This window comes from Narcine bancroftii, chromosome 4 (genome assembly GCF_036971445.1).
Source record: "Narcine bancroftii isolate sNarBan1 chromosome 4, sNarBan1.hap1, whole genome shotgun sequence".
In the NCBI taxonomy this organism is placed as follows: Eukaryota; Metazoa; Chordata; class Chondrichthyes; order Torpediniformes; family Narcinidae; genus Narcine; species Narcine bancroftii.
Genome location: NC_091472.1, coordinates 43,960,013 through 43,977,136, shown reverse-complemented (window position 1 = coordinate 43,977,136; position 17,124 = coordinate 43,960,013). Strand labels below are relative to the sequence as shown.

Sequence of the window (17,124 nt, the reverse complement as noted above, 5' to 3'; positions counted from 1 at the left end):
CAGTAGATTTAATGGTGTTCATGAACAGAACTGAGGATGAATGATTACATCAGGGCCATCACAGATTTGATCAAAACAGCTGTGCACAAGTGTGTCCCCACCAAATTGTTCAGGGTTTCCCCAACTAGAAGCCCTGGATGAACAATGAAATTGGAACCTGCTGACTGCCAAATCACAGGCATTGATATCCAGATCATGTCAGAAGGAGCAGATATGGTCTGTAGAAAGCCATTGGGCAAAGCAGTGTTTCTAGATGAAAGTGGAAACAACAACAGATACCCGACAATTGTAACGGGGCCAAAATGACGTAACCTGCTACAAAACCAAATCTAATGCAATAGGAGACAGCAAAGCTTCACTCGCAAATGAACTCAATTCCTTCCACACCACAGTAACAGGGAAGAACCACCTCTGCACACCCCCAGGTACCTTGATGATCCTCTCCTGGCCATATACGAGGATGATTCGGGCTATCTTCAGGAGAGCAAATCTGAGGAAAGCATCCAGTCCGTATCTGTGCTGACCAACTTGCCAATATATTCACAGATAGCTTCCACAATTCACTCCAGCAGTGTGTACTACCCACCTGTTTGAAATTGGTGTCATTTGTACCAGTGCCCAAAAAGAATGTGGTAACCTGCCTAAATGATTATCAACCAGTAGCACTCACATCAACATTGAAGGTTTTGGAAGGTGGATGTTGCAGCATATCAGCCCCTGTCTGAGCAGCAACATGGATCTGTTCCATTTTGCCTGTGGTAGCAACAGGGCTCTGGCAGATGCCATCTCACTGGCTCTACACAAAGCCTTGGAACACCTGGACTGCAAATATGCATATGTCAGGATGATTTTTATTGACTCCATCCCATCCATGGCCCCTCCCTTCGCAAGCGAAGGTGAACACGGTGCCTTGTAGCTTTTCAGCTTTAGCCACCGTGTACCGGGGCAAGGACTTGGAGGCGAGCGCTTGACCAGGACAAACGCCTCCCTCTGGATCCCACGCCACTGAGCCTGGCAGAGTACGAGGTACCAACAGCCAGAGTGACGGAGGATTTCCCCGCAGTGGTCCGTTTCAAGTCCATGTTCGTTGGCCGTTGTCCTTGCGGATCCTTCGCCCACCGATTTTGCTCCTGCAGACTGCTATAGAAACTGTTTCCTGCGCTCTGTCACAGCTGCCATCCCCTGCTGCCAGACTGACATATGCTATTTGCCCATAGCTGGGGCCCTTTCCAGGTACTGAAGGCTGGGCGAGCTGAGGCTGGGGATTTGAAATCCGAGTTGCCTTCTCCTCGCCTTTGCCTAAAGAGGCAAAATCTGCAAGGCTTTATTGACTACAGTTTGGCTTTCAACACCATCAACCCTTCAAAATTGATCAAACTCAAAGACCTGAGATTTGACACCCCATTGTGTAATGGATCCTGGATTTCCTCACCTCTAGGCCACAATGAGTGGGGATTGGTAAGAACATCTTCTCCACAATCTCTGTCAGTACCAGAGCACCACAGGGCTGGGTCTTAGCCCCCTGCTCTACTTGCTACACACCTATGACTGTATGGCACGGTACAACAATCACACCATTTACAAATTCACTGTCAATACCACGGTAGTGGGCTGAATAAAAAGGGGCGATGAGTCACCATGTAGAAGGGAGATAGGAAACTTGGCTGAATGGTGCACCAACAACAACCTTGCACCAATGTCACCAAAACTAATGGGCTGATTGTGGGCTTTAGGAAGGGGAAAACAGAGGTGTACAATCCAGTGAATAATGGGGGAATCAGAAGTGGAGAAGGTGCACAAATTTAAATTCATGGGTGTCACTCTGTAAGAGGACTTTTCCTGGATCCATCCCAATTAATGCCATCGTGAAGAAAGCATGATAACACCTCTACATCCTTGGAAGGTTGGTATTGACATCAAAAATCTTGGCAAACTTTTACAGATGTAGTGGAAAGTACAATCCAATATTATCACAGACAAAACCCTCTCCACAATTGATAAAATCTACAGAGAGCAACAGCAATCACCAAGCATCCACATCACACAGCACATGGTCTGTTCTCGCTGCTTCCCTCAGGAAAGAGTAAAGATGCCACAAGATTTGCACCACCAGGTTCGGGAAGAGCTGCTTACCCCTCCTCCATCAGAAAGATACAACACTACAGCACAATACAGGCCTTTCAGCCCTCAATGTTGTGCCAACCTATATATTCCTTTTTTTTTTAAGTACTAAACACTCCCTAGCCCATAACCCTCTACTTTACTTCCATCCATATGCCTGTCTAAGAGTCTCTTAAATGCCCCTAATGTTTCAGCCTCCACCACCATCCCTGGCAAGGCATTCCAGGCACTCACAACTCTTTGTGTATATAAAAAAAGACATACCCCTGATGACTCCCTTTCTTAACTTTGTGCACATGTCCTATAGGTTTTTTTGCTATTCCTGCTGTGGGAAACAGGTGCTGGCTGTCTACCCTATCTATGCCTCTCAAATCTTAGAGACCTCTATTACATCTTCCCTCATCCTTCTATGCTCCCAAAAGTCCCAGCTCTGCTAATCTTGCCTCATAAGACTTATTTTTCAATCCAGGTAACATCTTGGTAAATTTCCTCTGCACCCTCTCCTTAGCTTCCACATCCTTCCTATAATGAGGTGACCAGAACTGAACACAATACTCCAAATGTGATCTCACCAGAGTTTTATAGAGTTGCAATATGACCTCTCCATCCTTGAAATTAATCCCCCTATTAATGAATCCCAGCATCCAATAGACCTTCTTAACTATCCTATCAACCTGTGCAGCATCCCTCTGTTCATCCACACTCTTAAGTAACCAACCATCAACCCTGTACTCAGCCTTCTGGTTTGTCCTTCCAAAATGTATCACCTCACATTGATCCAGATTGAACTCCACCTGCCACTTCTCTGCCCAACTCTGCATCCTGTTCTATCTCATGTTGTAACCTTCGACAACCCTCCGTTTCATCCACAACTCCTTTAACCTTCGATTCATCTGTAAACTTACTGACCCATTCTTCTGTCTCTTCATCGAGGTCACTTAATCATAAAGAGCAGGAGTCCCAGAACAGATCCTTGAGGCACTCCACTAGTCACTGACCTCCAGGCAGAATACTTTCCTTCCACAACTACTCTCTGCTTTCTTCCTACAAGCCAATTTTTTATCCACACAATCAAATTTCCATGGATCCCGTGCCTCATGACTTTCTGAATGAGTTTCTCATGTCAAGTGCCTTGCTAAGTTCTATGTATACCAAATCTATGTTCCTACCCTCATTATTTTTTTTGTTATATCATCAATAAACTTAATTAGGCTTGTGAGGCATGACCTTTCCTTCACAAAGCCATACTGACTACCTTTGAATAGACTGCACTTCTCCAAATGCTCATAGATCCTATCCTTAAGAATCCTCTCCAATAGTTTGCACACCACTGATGTAAGAATCACCAGTCTATAATTCCCAGGATTCTCCCTATTACCTTTTTTTTAAACAAAGGGGCAGCATTTGTCATTCTCCAATCCTCCGGCACTTCTCCTGTGGTGAAAGAGGACTCAAAGATCATAACTACTGCTCTAGCTATCTCTTCCCTCACTTCCTACAGCAACCTGGGGTATATTGCGTCTTTCCCCAGGGACTTATCAATCTTGATGTTTTTAAGAAGATCTAACACTTCCTCTTCCTTGATCTCCAAATTGTCCAGCACACAGGCCTGTTCTATTCAGACCTCACCCTGATCAAAGTCAGTTTCTTTTGTGAATACTGAGGCAAAGTATTCATTTAGGACCTCCCCAACCTCCTCTGCCTCCATGTTCATGTAGTCTCCTTTATCCTTAGCAGCCCGATCTTCATTCTCGTCATCTTTAACAAGAAACTCAATTAGGGATCCACTTAAGGATTCATATAACCATATAACCACTTACAGCACAGAACAGGCCAGTTCTGCCCTACTAGTCCATGCCGTAATAAATTCCCACCCTCATAGACATTTACTCTGTCTGTCCCTTGTAAAATCTTAAACACCTCTATCAAGTTCCCCCCTCAATCTTCTACGCTCCAGAGAAAAAAAGCCCTAGTCTGCACAACCTTTCCCTGTAACTCAAACCTTGAATTCCTGTCAACATTCTCGTGAACCTTCTCTGTACTCTCTCTATTTTGTTTATATCTTTCCTATAATTTGGTGACCAAAACTGTACAAATTTGGCCTCACCAATGCATTGTACAATTTCATCATAAACTCCCTACTCTTGAATTCAATACTCCGATTTATGAAGGCCAACATTCCAAATGCCTTCTTCACCACACCATCTACCTGAGTATCAGCCTTGAGGGTACTATTTACCATCACTCCTAAATCCCTTTGTTGCTCTGCACATCTCAATACCCTACCATTTAATGCATATGACCTATTTAGATTTGCCCTTTCAAAATGTAACACCTCACACTTATCTGCATTAAATTCCATCAGCCATTTCTCAGACCACACCTCCAGCCTTCCTAAATCACCTTTTAATCTACAGTAATCTTCCTCACTGTCCACAACACCACCAATCTTTGTATCATCCGCAAACTTGCTTATCCAATTCTCCACCCCTACTTCCAGATCGTTAATATATATAACAAACAATAGTGGACCCAGGACCGATCCCTGAGGAACTCTACTAGTCACCGGCCTCCAATTGGACAAACAATTTTCTACCACTTTTCTCTGACACCTCCCATCCAACCATTGCTGAATCCATTTCATTACCTCCTTATTTATACCTAATGCCTCCACCTTTTTTCGTAACCTCCTGTGGGGAACTTTGCCAAAAGCTTTACTAAAGTCTAAATAGACAACATCCACAGCTTTCCCTTCATCAACCTTTTTTGTAACCACCTCAAAAAGCTGGCGAATTAGCAACAGTAAATGAAAATGATAGAATGATAAATGCTTTGTGCATCAGACTTAACCATGGAGGAGACTACAAGTGTTTCCAAGAAATCAGGTGGACTAATTTCAAATAGCATGAAAGAACATCAGAATAATTAATCCAATTACAAAAGAAACATTGCTGGAGAAAATCAGTAGGGCTAGAGGCAGACAAATCACAGGACCAGATGGTCTGCATCCATGTGTGGACCTATTTGTTGCAAGTTTTCAAAACTCCCTAAATTTTGAAAGAGTAGCAGAAGATTAAAATGTAGCATTATTGTTTAAAAGGGAGGAAGATGGAAGGCAAGGAACTAAAGGCAAGTTATTGCTTGAGACATTAATCAAAGAGGACATTAGATTCAGCTTTGCAAAATGATGAGCAATCAAATCAAGTCACAAATCAATAATTTTCGTCAAATTTGTTCAAAATCTTTGATGATATGATAGGAAGAGTTGATAACGGGAAACCTATTGATGTAATGCATTTAGATTTCCAAGAAGCAATCACAAAGTGCCACATAAAAGATTGGTGCATAAATTAAGAGCCCAAGGTTCAAGAACGTGTGTTGGAATGGATTGAAAACTGGCTGTCAAATGGAAGACAGAAAGTTGGAATTAATTAGTCCTTTTTAGGCTTAAGGATTCAACCAATGGAATACTCTTGGGATCAGTCCTTGTTCCTTAATTGTTTACCAATTGCATTAATCATCAGGAGGAGGGAACATAATATAAGGTTTCTCAGTTTGCCAGTAATATGAAAATAGGTGGAAGGGCATGTTATTGCCTTGTTAAAACTAAGCAAATTGAAACATGAGGTCATCCTCTTTGGTAGAAGAATCAAAATTTAGGTGAGACTTCAACTGAGTGAGGTTCAGAGGGACTGAGGTGTCCAGATTCAATGAGTACTTAAGAAGGCTAACAGGCTTAAGAATACAGAGGTTAAGAATACAGAGGTTAAGAATACAGAGGTTAAGAATACAGAGGTTTTGTTGCAGCTGTACAGGGTGTTGGTGAGACCACCTTCGAATATAGCATGCAGGTTTAGTCACCTAACTTAAAGGAGGAGGTTCTCCAGATTAATTTCAGGAAAACAGAATTGTCCTGTATTCCATGGGGTTCAGAAAAATGAGGGGGCAAACTTATTCAAACACGGAAGGGCCATTCTCAACTATATTTTGACTCCCTTCAGACTCTGATGGGTCCCCCTTCCCTGTGAAGCAGTCAAATTTTGTTTTTTCTATTCTTCTCTCCCATTGGATACATATAAAACATACAAAATATTTATGTTATATGAGATGAAAAGAAAATAATGTTTTTACTTACTGGTCAATGTGCTTTGACCCACAGCCCTAGTTGAAAATGGCTGGGGTAGATAATATGTTTTCTCTAGTAGGTGAGTCACAAATAAGGGGACATAGTTACATAAATGTGGAGAAATCACTGGAATTACCTGCCTCAAAGGCAGGTATAAGCAGATCATTACATATATTTGAGGAATATGTATTCTATTATTAGAAATAGATAATAATTTTAAAGATCAGGGAATTGAGGATGATGTGGAACTGACACAGAAGAGGGATTGAAACTAAAAACATATTGATTGGCAAGTCAGATTTGAGGCCTGATGGCCTCCTCTTGCTCCTATGTTATTCCATACTTTACACACTATTCATAGATCAAATATGTTTGAAATTTAATTTCTGTTAACCTCAATTTTCATCAGATGCAAGTATTCATGTTCTGCACATATATCAAATGTAACCAGTTCTGACAATAGGTGGATCTTTGATTCTTCAACAAAATTAAATCTATACTGGTTCTGTTCGATTTATATCAATCTTAAGTATATTGACTCTTGGTTTGCAAAGGAAGTTCTTTCTTTTCAACAGCCTATTTATTTCTCTTGGTCTTTATTAAACAACTTGCATTATGAATCAGACTTTGGCTCCTTCCAGCTGATTCCTTTGCCAAGCTTAAAGTGTTGTTTAAAAGAGTTGAATCAGTGTAATATGCTTTGGAATGAAGAATATATGCGTCTTCAGTCCTCTGTGACAAAAGCACATGATAACTTCTCCAAAAAAAAATTGTCCATAGTTCCTAAGTAGATAGAGGATTTGGGCATGAGAAGAAATATAGTGAGGACTGGAGTCATAAAAATATGAATCCTTTGGTTACAATTTAACTTATTACTAGTATTCAGTGATACAACAGAATTGATTCTTGATTCTACTCAAAAATCATTTTGAGGAGCTCTAGCATCTGTAGCTTGAGAATATGTAAAAGGAGAATGAATAATCTCTGGAAACATTAGAGAATTAGACTGGGCCAGCATCACCAAAATATATACATACACATACATACAGATAGCCTCTAAATGTCATGTGGAACTACTGAAGAAAGCAGAAATATGATCTTACAGAACTTAGAAATAGAGTGCGAAAGGAATATGTGGAGTAATTGCATGTGAGGATTTGGAATATTTAGGAAATAACTACTTGAAACAGTTAGTGAAAAGTTCAGTGCAGGATCTTAAGCCAAATATGGAAATACAATGATGTTGAGAATAAAAGCAAGCGGTAATGTGAACATGAACTTCAGCACTTTTGTACATGATTTGATTGGCTCAAAATGTTTATTTATTGGCTTTGTTTTGAGCACAAATTTATATTCAGACTAATACTTACTTTAGCATGACAGCAAAGCATGCTGCCAAAATATGTCAGAAATGTGAATCCAAGGCAAGATACATTGGATATGACATAGAATGGGCATTGCCATTGGCATCATGGGCAAGTAGTATTAGAACTACAAGGAAGGTCATTGAGGTAATGACAAAACAAAAATGATTGCATTTTGTGAAGCCATGCATCAGAGCCACTCACTCACAAGGTTTCTACAGTCTCCACCATGGTGTAGTATTTTTTTTGACAGGCATTGAAATCCATTCAGCAATCGCTGGTGTTCACAAAAGGATTTCCTTCAAAACAATGAACCCAATCTTGATGCCCATTGAACAGTTACAAAGAATACTTGTCCTATCTGCTCTTCCTGATACGTGTTCAAAGTTCAGATTTATTGTCAGAGTACAGACATGACATTACATGCAACCTTGAGATTCTTTTTCCTACAGGCAAAACGTAATTTCTACTTGTTTGTAGGGCAAAAAAGTATTCAAGAAAAGATGTACAAAAAAAAAAGAGAAATGCAAACAAGGCAGTGCAAACAAACTGCAATATGGAAATACATATTCAATAATAAAATATGTGCAAGGTAAGAATCTTTAAATGAGTCTGTGATTGAATTTGTTATTTAGGAGTCTGATGGTGGAGGGGTAACAGCTGTTCCTGAACCTAGTGGTACCTAAGCCACTTTCATGATGACAGCAGCAAGAACAGACTATGTGCTGGGTGATGTGGATCCTTGACATCTGCTGCTACTCTGGCAGCAGCATTCCATGTAGATTTTCTTGTGATGTTCCTTTTACAGGGCTTTCCACTCAGAAGTATTGGTGCCCCCATACCAGGCTATGATGCAGCCAGTCAGCTCACTTTCCCCAGCACATTTGTAGGGGTTTGCCATAGTTTTTGATATCATACCAAACCTCTGCAAACTCCTGAAAAAGTAGAGGCACTGACATGCTTTCTTCATGATGACGTTCATGTGCTCTGCCAATGTCAACTTTACACATATTCTGGTTAAGACATGAGCTTAATAGTATTGGTTAAAAGTTAGCTGAAATAAGACTTAAATTCACTCTTGAATTTAATTTCAAAACATTTTTAAAAATGCTCTGATTGAACCACCAAAATGCCCAGACATACATTTTCACTGCAACTGTGAAAAATGTGACTGAAATTCAGACATAAACAAGGCTGCAAATCACTAATATGTACTGGAAGACTAAATTGTTACTTTTTTTTTGAGATACAAAAGCCTTTCTGTTAAAAATCAAAATGGAATTTATTTGAACAAAGCTAAAATGAATCAGATGGATGATGATCAGATGTAGGGAAACGAATGTCAGGTTTTACTGAGTGCAGAGAGAGAGCAAATTGTAATGTGTCATGTCACTGCAAAAGTCTCTTCATTTTCCTTGCTGCAGTATTATACCTCACTTCCAAAAAGCTTCCCACTGGAAATATTTCATCTCCAGGATGAAAAGGAAACCATTCAAACAATACACCTCCAAACAAAAATCAAGTTTAATCATGTGTTTATATGCACAGGTGATGCTTGCCAACATTGCTTCCACAAAATCCCCGCCAAATCTATTGGCAGGACAGACCAAGATCTATAGCAACAAGACTTATCAGAATCAGAATTTATTGTCGTGAACAAGTCATAAAATTTGTTGTTTTGCAGCAGCGTCATGGTGTAAACATTTCTATGAACCACCTTACGAAAAAAAATTAAAATACTGCACAAAAGTCAAAGTGAGGCAGTGTCTGTGGTTCATTGATAGTTCAGGAATCTGATGCCAGTGGCACTGAGTGCTCGTCTTTAGGCTCCTGGATATTTTTCCCGATGAAAGCAAAGAGAATGGCATGGCCTGGGTGGTAGGAGTCCTTGAGCATAAAGGCTGCTTTCTTACAACACCTCCTCTAGTAAATGCCTTCAATGGAATGAAGTTTGGTGTCTGTGATGTGGCAGGCCGAGTTAACAACCCTCTGGAGTTTCTTCTTATGCTGAGAATTGACTGGCTAGAATGCTCTCCACAGTACATCTCTAGATGTTTGAGAGTCTTTGGTGACGTACTAAATCTCATACCTCACAAAGTACAGCCGATGGCAAGCCTTTTTCATGATTGCATTGACATGGAGGTTCCAGGACAGATCCTCAGAGATGTTGGACACCAAGTAGTAGTGACTCCCTCCACTACTGAGCCCTCAATGAATCCCCTGATTTCCTCCTGAAGTCCACAATCATCTCCTTGACTTTGCCAAGTTGAGTGCTCAATCAGCTCTGGCTATTTAGGTACATCATCCACATGCCGGAGCCACACTTGCAGAACAAACATTCTGCTCCAAAACCTGTTCGGGAAAGTGATTTTCAGAATTGCAGAAAACACCTCAAAGATGCCATTTCAATGACTCTACACAAAACCTTGGAACACCCAGACAGCAAAGCAACATATATCAGGATGCTCTTTATTGACTACATAAACAACATCATCCTCTCAAAACTAATCAGCAAACTCCAACACCTGGGCCTCATTATGTAATTGGATCCTGGATTTCCTCACCTCCAGACCACAATCAATGCAGATTGGCAATATATCCTCCATAGTCTCATCAGCTCCTGAGTACCACAGGGCTGCATACATAGCCCTCTGCTCACTTTACATCTATGACAGTGTGGCTCTGTAGGACTATTTACAAATTTGCTGATGATATCACATTAGTGGGCTATATAGAAAGGGGCAATGAGTCAGTATACAAGAGGTAGATGGTTGTTGGTGCACTATTCAGCTAAGTTTTCAATTTCTCACTTTATGTCACCAAAACCAAGGAGCTGATTTTGGACTTCGGAATGGAAAACCAGAGGTGTACGATCCATTGAACATTGGGGAAAGGTATTATGGGCATATTCAACCCAGATGAGTTTCTTACACCATGAGGGATGACTGGAGACGAGGCTAACTCCTGGTTGATCCTCTCTGTCTGACCATTAGACTGGGGATGGTAGTCAGAGCAAAGACTGACTTTGGCCCCGATGAGGGTTCAGAAGGCTTTCCAAAACTGAGAAATGAATCGTGGCCCCGAGTCAGACACCACATCCCAAGGAAAACCAGGTAAATAGAAGACATTGTTCAACATTGCCTCAGCCGTCTCCTTGGATGAGGACAACTTGGACAATGGAATGAAATGAGGCATCTTGGGAGAACCCATCTATCACAGTGAGGACTATGGTGTTACTTCAGAGGGTTGCAGTCCAGTGATGAAATCTAAGGGAGATGTCTGACCAGGGGCGCACAGGAATGGGTAGGGGGTTGAGGAGCCCAGCAGGAGGATGAGACTTGTTCATGTTCTGGGAGCATGTGGGGCAGGCAGCAATATATTCTCCAACCTCCTTCTCTACAGCTGGTCACCAGAACTGCTGCTCATTGATGTACGTGGTTCTTTTTACCAGCAGGTGGCAGGCGAAGAGGGAGGCATGGGCCCAGTGGATGACCTAAGAACGTATCGAGGGAGACACAAACAATCTGAGGACAGGGGTTTTAAATCCTGCCTGCCTGACTTACTCCTCGATTCCCCCAGGTGATCGTCCCCATGACACAAGAAAAATGGCAGGATTTTGGTAGGTTCTTGACACAGAGTCTTTGGGTCAAATTGATGGGATAGGGCAACGGGCTTTTTGTTTCTGGACCCAGGGCATTATAACAGGATAAAATTGAAATGATTAAAGAAAAGAGTCTACCTTGCCTGCCAGGAGTTGAGTCTTTTGGCTGCACAGATGTATTCCAGGTTCTTGTGATCTGTTCAAACCAGAAACTGCTGTTCCCCCCACTTCAACCAGTGCCGCCACTCCTCCAAGGCCACCTTTACTGCCCTGTTACCCACATCATAGTTCCTCTTGGCAGGGGAAAGTTTCCAGGAAAGGAAGGCACATGGGTGGAGTTTGTTGTCCATGGGGAACCTCTGAGAACCAACTCCCTCGTCAGAGGTGTCTACCTTGACTACAAACCGGAGGTGGGAGTCTAGGAATGTGATGATGAGAGCCGTGGTGAAACTAGTCTTTAGTCTCTGAAAAGAGAGTTCTGCCTGGAGTGGGGGTGGGGGGGAAACCACTGAAACTTGGACATGGGAGAGGTTTAGTGCATGAGTAGCAACCATATTGAAATTTCTGATGAAATGGCTATAAAAGTTAGCAAAGCCCAGGAATCACTGAAACTGTTTCCTGGAGGTGGGAGTAAACCACTCGGCAACAGCACTAACCTGGGAGGGGTTCATTCGGAGGTGGTCCTGTGAGACAATGAACTCCAGGAAGGAGACAGTGGAAACGCGAGACTCACATTTCTCTGCCTCTACAAAGAGCTAGTTAACTAGGAGTCTGCAGCATTTGATGCATGTGCTGAATGCGAGTCTCATGGTCGGGGAGAAGATCAGGATATCCCAAATACACAAAAACAAAATCATTGAGCATGTTCTGAGAACGTCATTCATGAAAGGTTGGAAGTCAGCTGGGTGTTAATCTGGCTGAAGGGCATAACAAGGTATTTATAATGGCCACTGAGTGTATTAAAAGCAGTTTTCCACTCACCCGCCCCCCCCCAATCCTCACCAAGTGATAGGCAGTTCTTAGATCTAGCTTGAAGATTTTGGACCCCTGTAGCACTTTGAATGCAGTGGTTATGAGAGGGAGAGTGTACCTGTTTTTACAGTGATGCTATGAGTCCATGGTAATCGATGCAGGGCCGGAGGGACTGGTCTTTCTTGTTGATGAAGAAAGAACCCAGCACCAGCCGAAAACAAAGAAGGCTGGATTATTCCAGCCTCTAAGGAGGCTGAACTATATTTGCCCATAGCCTCGCATTCCCGAACAGATAGGAGTACAGCCAACCTTTAGGAGGAGAAGCTCTGGGGATAAGGTCAATAGCACAGTCATAGTCTCTGTGAGGAGGAAGGGAGGTGGCACGTGCCTTATTAAACACCTCCTTGTGATTATGGTAACTGGGGAACTCTAGAAAGGACCGGGTAATCTGGGTTACTAAGTTCAGACGAGGTTGCTATGGCCCCTGGGCTCTCAGAGGATGTCAACGGACTTAGTGAGCAGCGGTAGAGAGGCAAGAGAACACTTGGATGGGAAACGATTTAGCTTACATCTCTTCCCCACCCCATTATCTCCCCAGTGGACCAATTAACTTGAGGGTTGTGCAACGATAGCCAAGGATAACCTAGAATAAGGGGGTGAGGTGGAGAGCTGAAAAGATGGAAACTTAGCTGCTCGGTGTGACCCGTAGCAGTTATAAGCCTAAGAGGTTCAGTGTGGTGAGTAACTGTATAATAATCATCCATCCAAGGCACTGGCTTCTAGGGGATTAGACAGGGGAAACAGATAAATTCAGTTTCTTGGCTAATTTCCAATTCATGAAGCTCTCATCTGCACCCGTCAATTAACCTTTAACTTCTCAGAGAGCACAGGGGAAACGATCTCAGTATCAGTTGAAGAATGACATTTATAATTAAGAGAGATAGCCAGATATATCAAAGGACGTCATTATACACCAGCACCCCCCCCCCCCCCCTTCATTGGTGAACCCAGTCTTTTTAACAGACAGGCACTCTGGAAGTAGCCAAGCTGGCCATAGTAAATGCATCTTCTATCCTGAAGACACCACTTTCATTCTTCTGGAGTCAACCTGGTGCAACCCAGCTGTGGGGTCCTTGGAGCCAGCAGAAGGCAGAAGAGACAATGGAGATGGAATACATTGAGGCAAGGGGTGTCATAGTTGAAGCTTGTTGTATGGAGGCCCCCTTCATGAGGAAGGGGGATACAACTGCCAGGCTTTCTCTCTTTTTTGTTCCCTCAGTCAGTTGTCGATCTTAATGATGAAGGTGATGAAAGGGTCTACGTCAGCGGGGCACTCCAGGGAAACCAGTTGGTTCTTGATGTCATCAGTGAACCAGTTCTGGAAGGCAGAGAGCAAGAAAGAAGTGTTCCAACTAATGTCAGCTGCCAGAGTGCAGAACTCTGTGGCGTAGTCTACCGCAAGTCGTCTGCCTTGGCAGAGATTCATCAAAGGTTGAGCTGGTCAAAAATTTTGGACAGAGTGGAACTGAAAAGATCCACGGAGCGACAGGCAGAGGTGTCACGAGCCCATTCAACCATAGCCCCTGCCTCTGTTTGGCCTGAGAGATGAGAAATAACGAATGCTATCTTCAAACGATCAGTTTTAAAAGCTGCAGGCTGCAGTTCAAAGTGCAGGCCACACTGTACCAGAAAGGCTCAGCAATTGTCTTTATCCCCTGAGAATCACTCTGGTCGCGAAAGAGGGAGAGCAGCTGAGGAGGGAAAACAGTCACTGGAGTGGGAGGAGGCTGGCTACTAACTGGCTGAGAAGCTACTGGCGGAGCAGGAGCTAGCACACCGAGCTGAACCATGAGCTGCTGCATCTGATCGGTAAGAGCACTCACTTGATTTGAGAGTGAAGTCTGGAGTCCCTCATGACGAGCACTGATCTCCTGGAGCCCGTGATAAATGGACCTCAGCTGATTCTTATACTGAGAGAAGAACGTCCTGAGAGCAGAGAGCAGCTTCTAACAAGGCAGAGTCAGCTTGGTCCATGGATGACCAGTTTGTACTATCACGGAATTAGACTCACAGAGAATAGACCCAAACGCATAGCTCAGAGACAGTTTAGTTAGGCAATTATCAGAATCTTTACTAGGAAACACAGGTGGTCAATCGACAAAGGCAAATAAATCAGTCCAAAGATCAAAAAACACTCACTAGTTAACCCTAGGGAAGAATCCTGGAACACTTGCCACAAAGGGCTAAGATGAACTGGGAAGAGAGCACACAGCTTATATACACAAGGGGAGAGGAGGATAACAAGCCACGGGTGGGTAATTAGACACAGGTGAAACACATTAGGGCAGGGTAGGTAATCACACAGAAGGGAAACTTGACACAAAGTGGGAACCTAGAACAAAACAATCATGAAGAAAGCATGTCAGTGCCTCTACTAAGTCAGGAGTTTGGGAGGTCGGTGTGACTGGAATTCGGCTGACCGGCTGCATCATGGCCTGGTATGGTGGCACCAATACCCCTGAGTGGAAAGCCCTGCAATAGGTAATGGATGCAGCTCAGTACATCACAGCCAAAGCTCTCCTCACCATTAAGAAAATCTACATGGAACTCACTGTCGCAGTGGAAGCCAGATCACTGGCAGTATTTAAACAAGAAATAAACATGTATCTTATTAGTGAGGGCATCATGGGATATGGGGAAAAGGCCGGACATTGGAACTAGTGTAGAGTAGCTTAGTGTAGATTTACAGAACAGACTCGATGGGCCTAGTGGCCTGCTTCTGTTCCTTTGTCTTGTGATCTTGTGAAAGCTGCCGTCAGAGAGCAAGAGTAATAATCAAGGAACCACACAACCCAGGACTTGCTCTTTTCTCACTGATGCCATCAGGAAAGAGGTATACAGTAGATGCCACACAACTCATACCACCAGATTCAGGATCAGTTGCTACCCCTCCACCATCTGACAAAACAACAATCATAGAGTAATTTATGGACTCTTACTTTGCAATATTACTGAATTTTTTTTTCTGTATTTGCACAGTTTGTTTACATTTCTTTCTTTTGTTTATATATCTTTTTCTCTTGAGGGTAGTTTAAACTCCTGATAAATAGAAATTCTGCCTGGCCTGTAGGAAGAAGAATCTCAGGGTTGTATGTGATGCCGTGTATGTATTCTAACAAGAACTTCACTGGCTCTTGGGAATCCCTGGCCCATGTTCAAACAGCAGCAATAGAAAACATCCAGGAAAGAAGTGAGCACATTAAGTCTCTTTGGTGAGGCATATGGGAACTTTTCTCAAACAGTAGAAGGAGTACATAACGATCCAAGATTTCATAGCTATATCTCCTACGGCAGGAGGACAAAGGATTCATCAGCCAGTTCAGAACTGCAGATCTTGAAGGGATCAAATCATAATTAACCTCAGTTGATTAACAAAGAAGCAGGAGGCACAGAATGAGGGAGAAAATATAAAGGCAATTACAGCTCTTTGAAATTAATTTATGTCACAAATATAATTAATAAACTAGGTGCAACAAATCAGATTAGTTGCCAATTAATGAATATATAATCTGTTTTAGTCAGCCTGGCATGTGGGAAAAGTTACTTTGCATTACTTATTAAGTTAAATATCCCAATGATTTTACATAAATATATTGGAGGTAAAATGACTAAAATAGGTGATGAATATAATAACTGAGACACCAAATCAGTTGTGATTAGGTTGGTGGACGTTTTTGCATCAGAAGTTGGTCTGTGGGTTGTAGGTTCCACTCCAGACTCAATACTTGGTGCTCCACTAAGAGGGTGAACGTTGTCAGAGGTTCTGTGTATATGGTATAGTGAACAGTGAACACTTCTATCATTTGGACTACAAAACAATCTCACAGATGCTAATTTGATAACTTGGGTCTTCATGTCCAGTTTTCTAATATTTATCCCTCAATTATATCATTTGGTTGAAATGAAATTGCTGTGTGTGGGAGATTGCTCTGTGCTGTTTGAGTGTTATGCTTCCTACATTACAACGAAGGACACTTCAAATCCACTTCATTGACTTCAAAGGGCTTCCTGACTTTGTGAAAGGCACTGTATAATGACGTCCTTTGATATATCTGGCTATTTCCAAAGGAAGATTGTTCAATGTGGAAATATATGTAATGACAATGAGAGTAAGAGAGTAAGCAGGGATGAGAAGAAGGTTAAAAAATATATAATGGAAGAAACAAGAAAGAGCCTTCTGAGGACCATACATTTACACCAACGCCAATCCATACTGATCCAAAGTGGAAAGGGAAGTAACCTAAGTGAAATGCAAAAGAGCAGAATATCAGAGCACAAAGGAATCCGAAATGATTGAGATTGGGACTCTGATCTGCTCTGCAGTCTCTCTGGTGATGAAAGAATAATGTTAACTGCATATGCCTGGAGTTTCTACAGGTTGGCTCCTGAATTTCCTCCGTGAAAAAAAAGAATAAATCCTGAAGAGATGGACGTGACATTCTTCTAGTAAAGCTCAGTTTGAATTTAAGGGGAACCCCTTAGGAACATGTTGCCATCGAACCTTAGAACATTACAGCTCAGAAACAGGCCCCTTTGGCAAACCTGTCATCTATGTCAATCCAAATGGAAACTGCCTATGTAAGCTTCTCGTGATGTGTTACAGTGAACACGCTTGGTACCTGTTTTATTTCCGAAAGCAGATTGGAGTTCTGATCGCTTGATGTTTTCAAAAGCAGTTCCCATCATAATTAAATACATTAGAATTTAGCGGTCGTGTTCCGTCTGTCTGCCCCAGAGATGAAAGTATTTTTACAGCGGGTGCATATCTTTACTGATTTAAATAGTTTGTGTCGGGGGTATAACACAAGAATCTGTTGACACCGTGGTTAAGTGAGAGAGAAAACACACACACACACACACACACACACACACACAATGCT

General features: G+C 42.3%; 1 long non-coding RNA gene across 1 annotated transcript in view; it reads left to right on the top strand.

Annotated features, from left to right (window-relative positions):
* Window positions 1-17,124, top strand: part of LOC138760508 (uncharacterized) — a 43,885-nt gene that overhangs the window by 4,533 nt on the left and 22,228 nt on the right. The gene's annotated exons all lie outside the window — the stretch shown is intronic.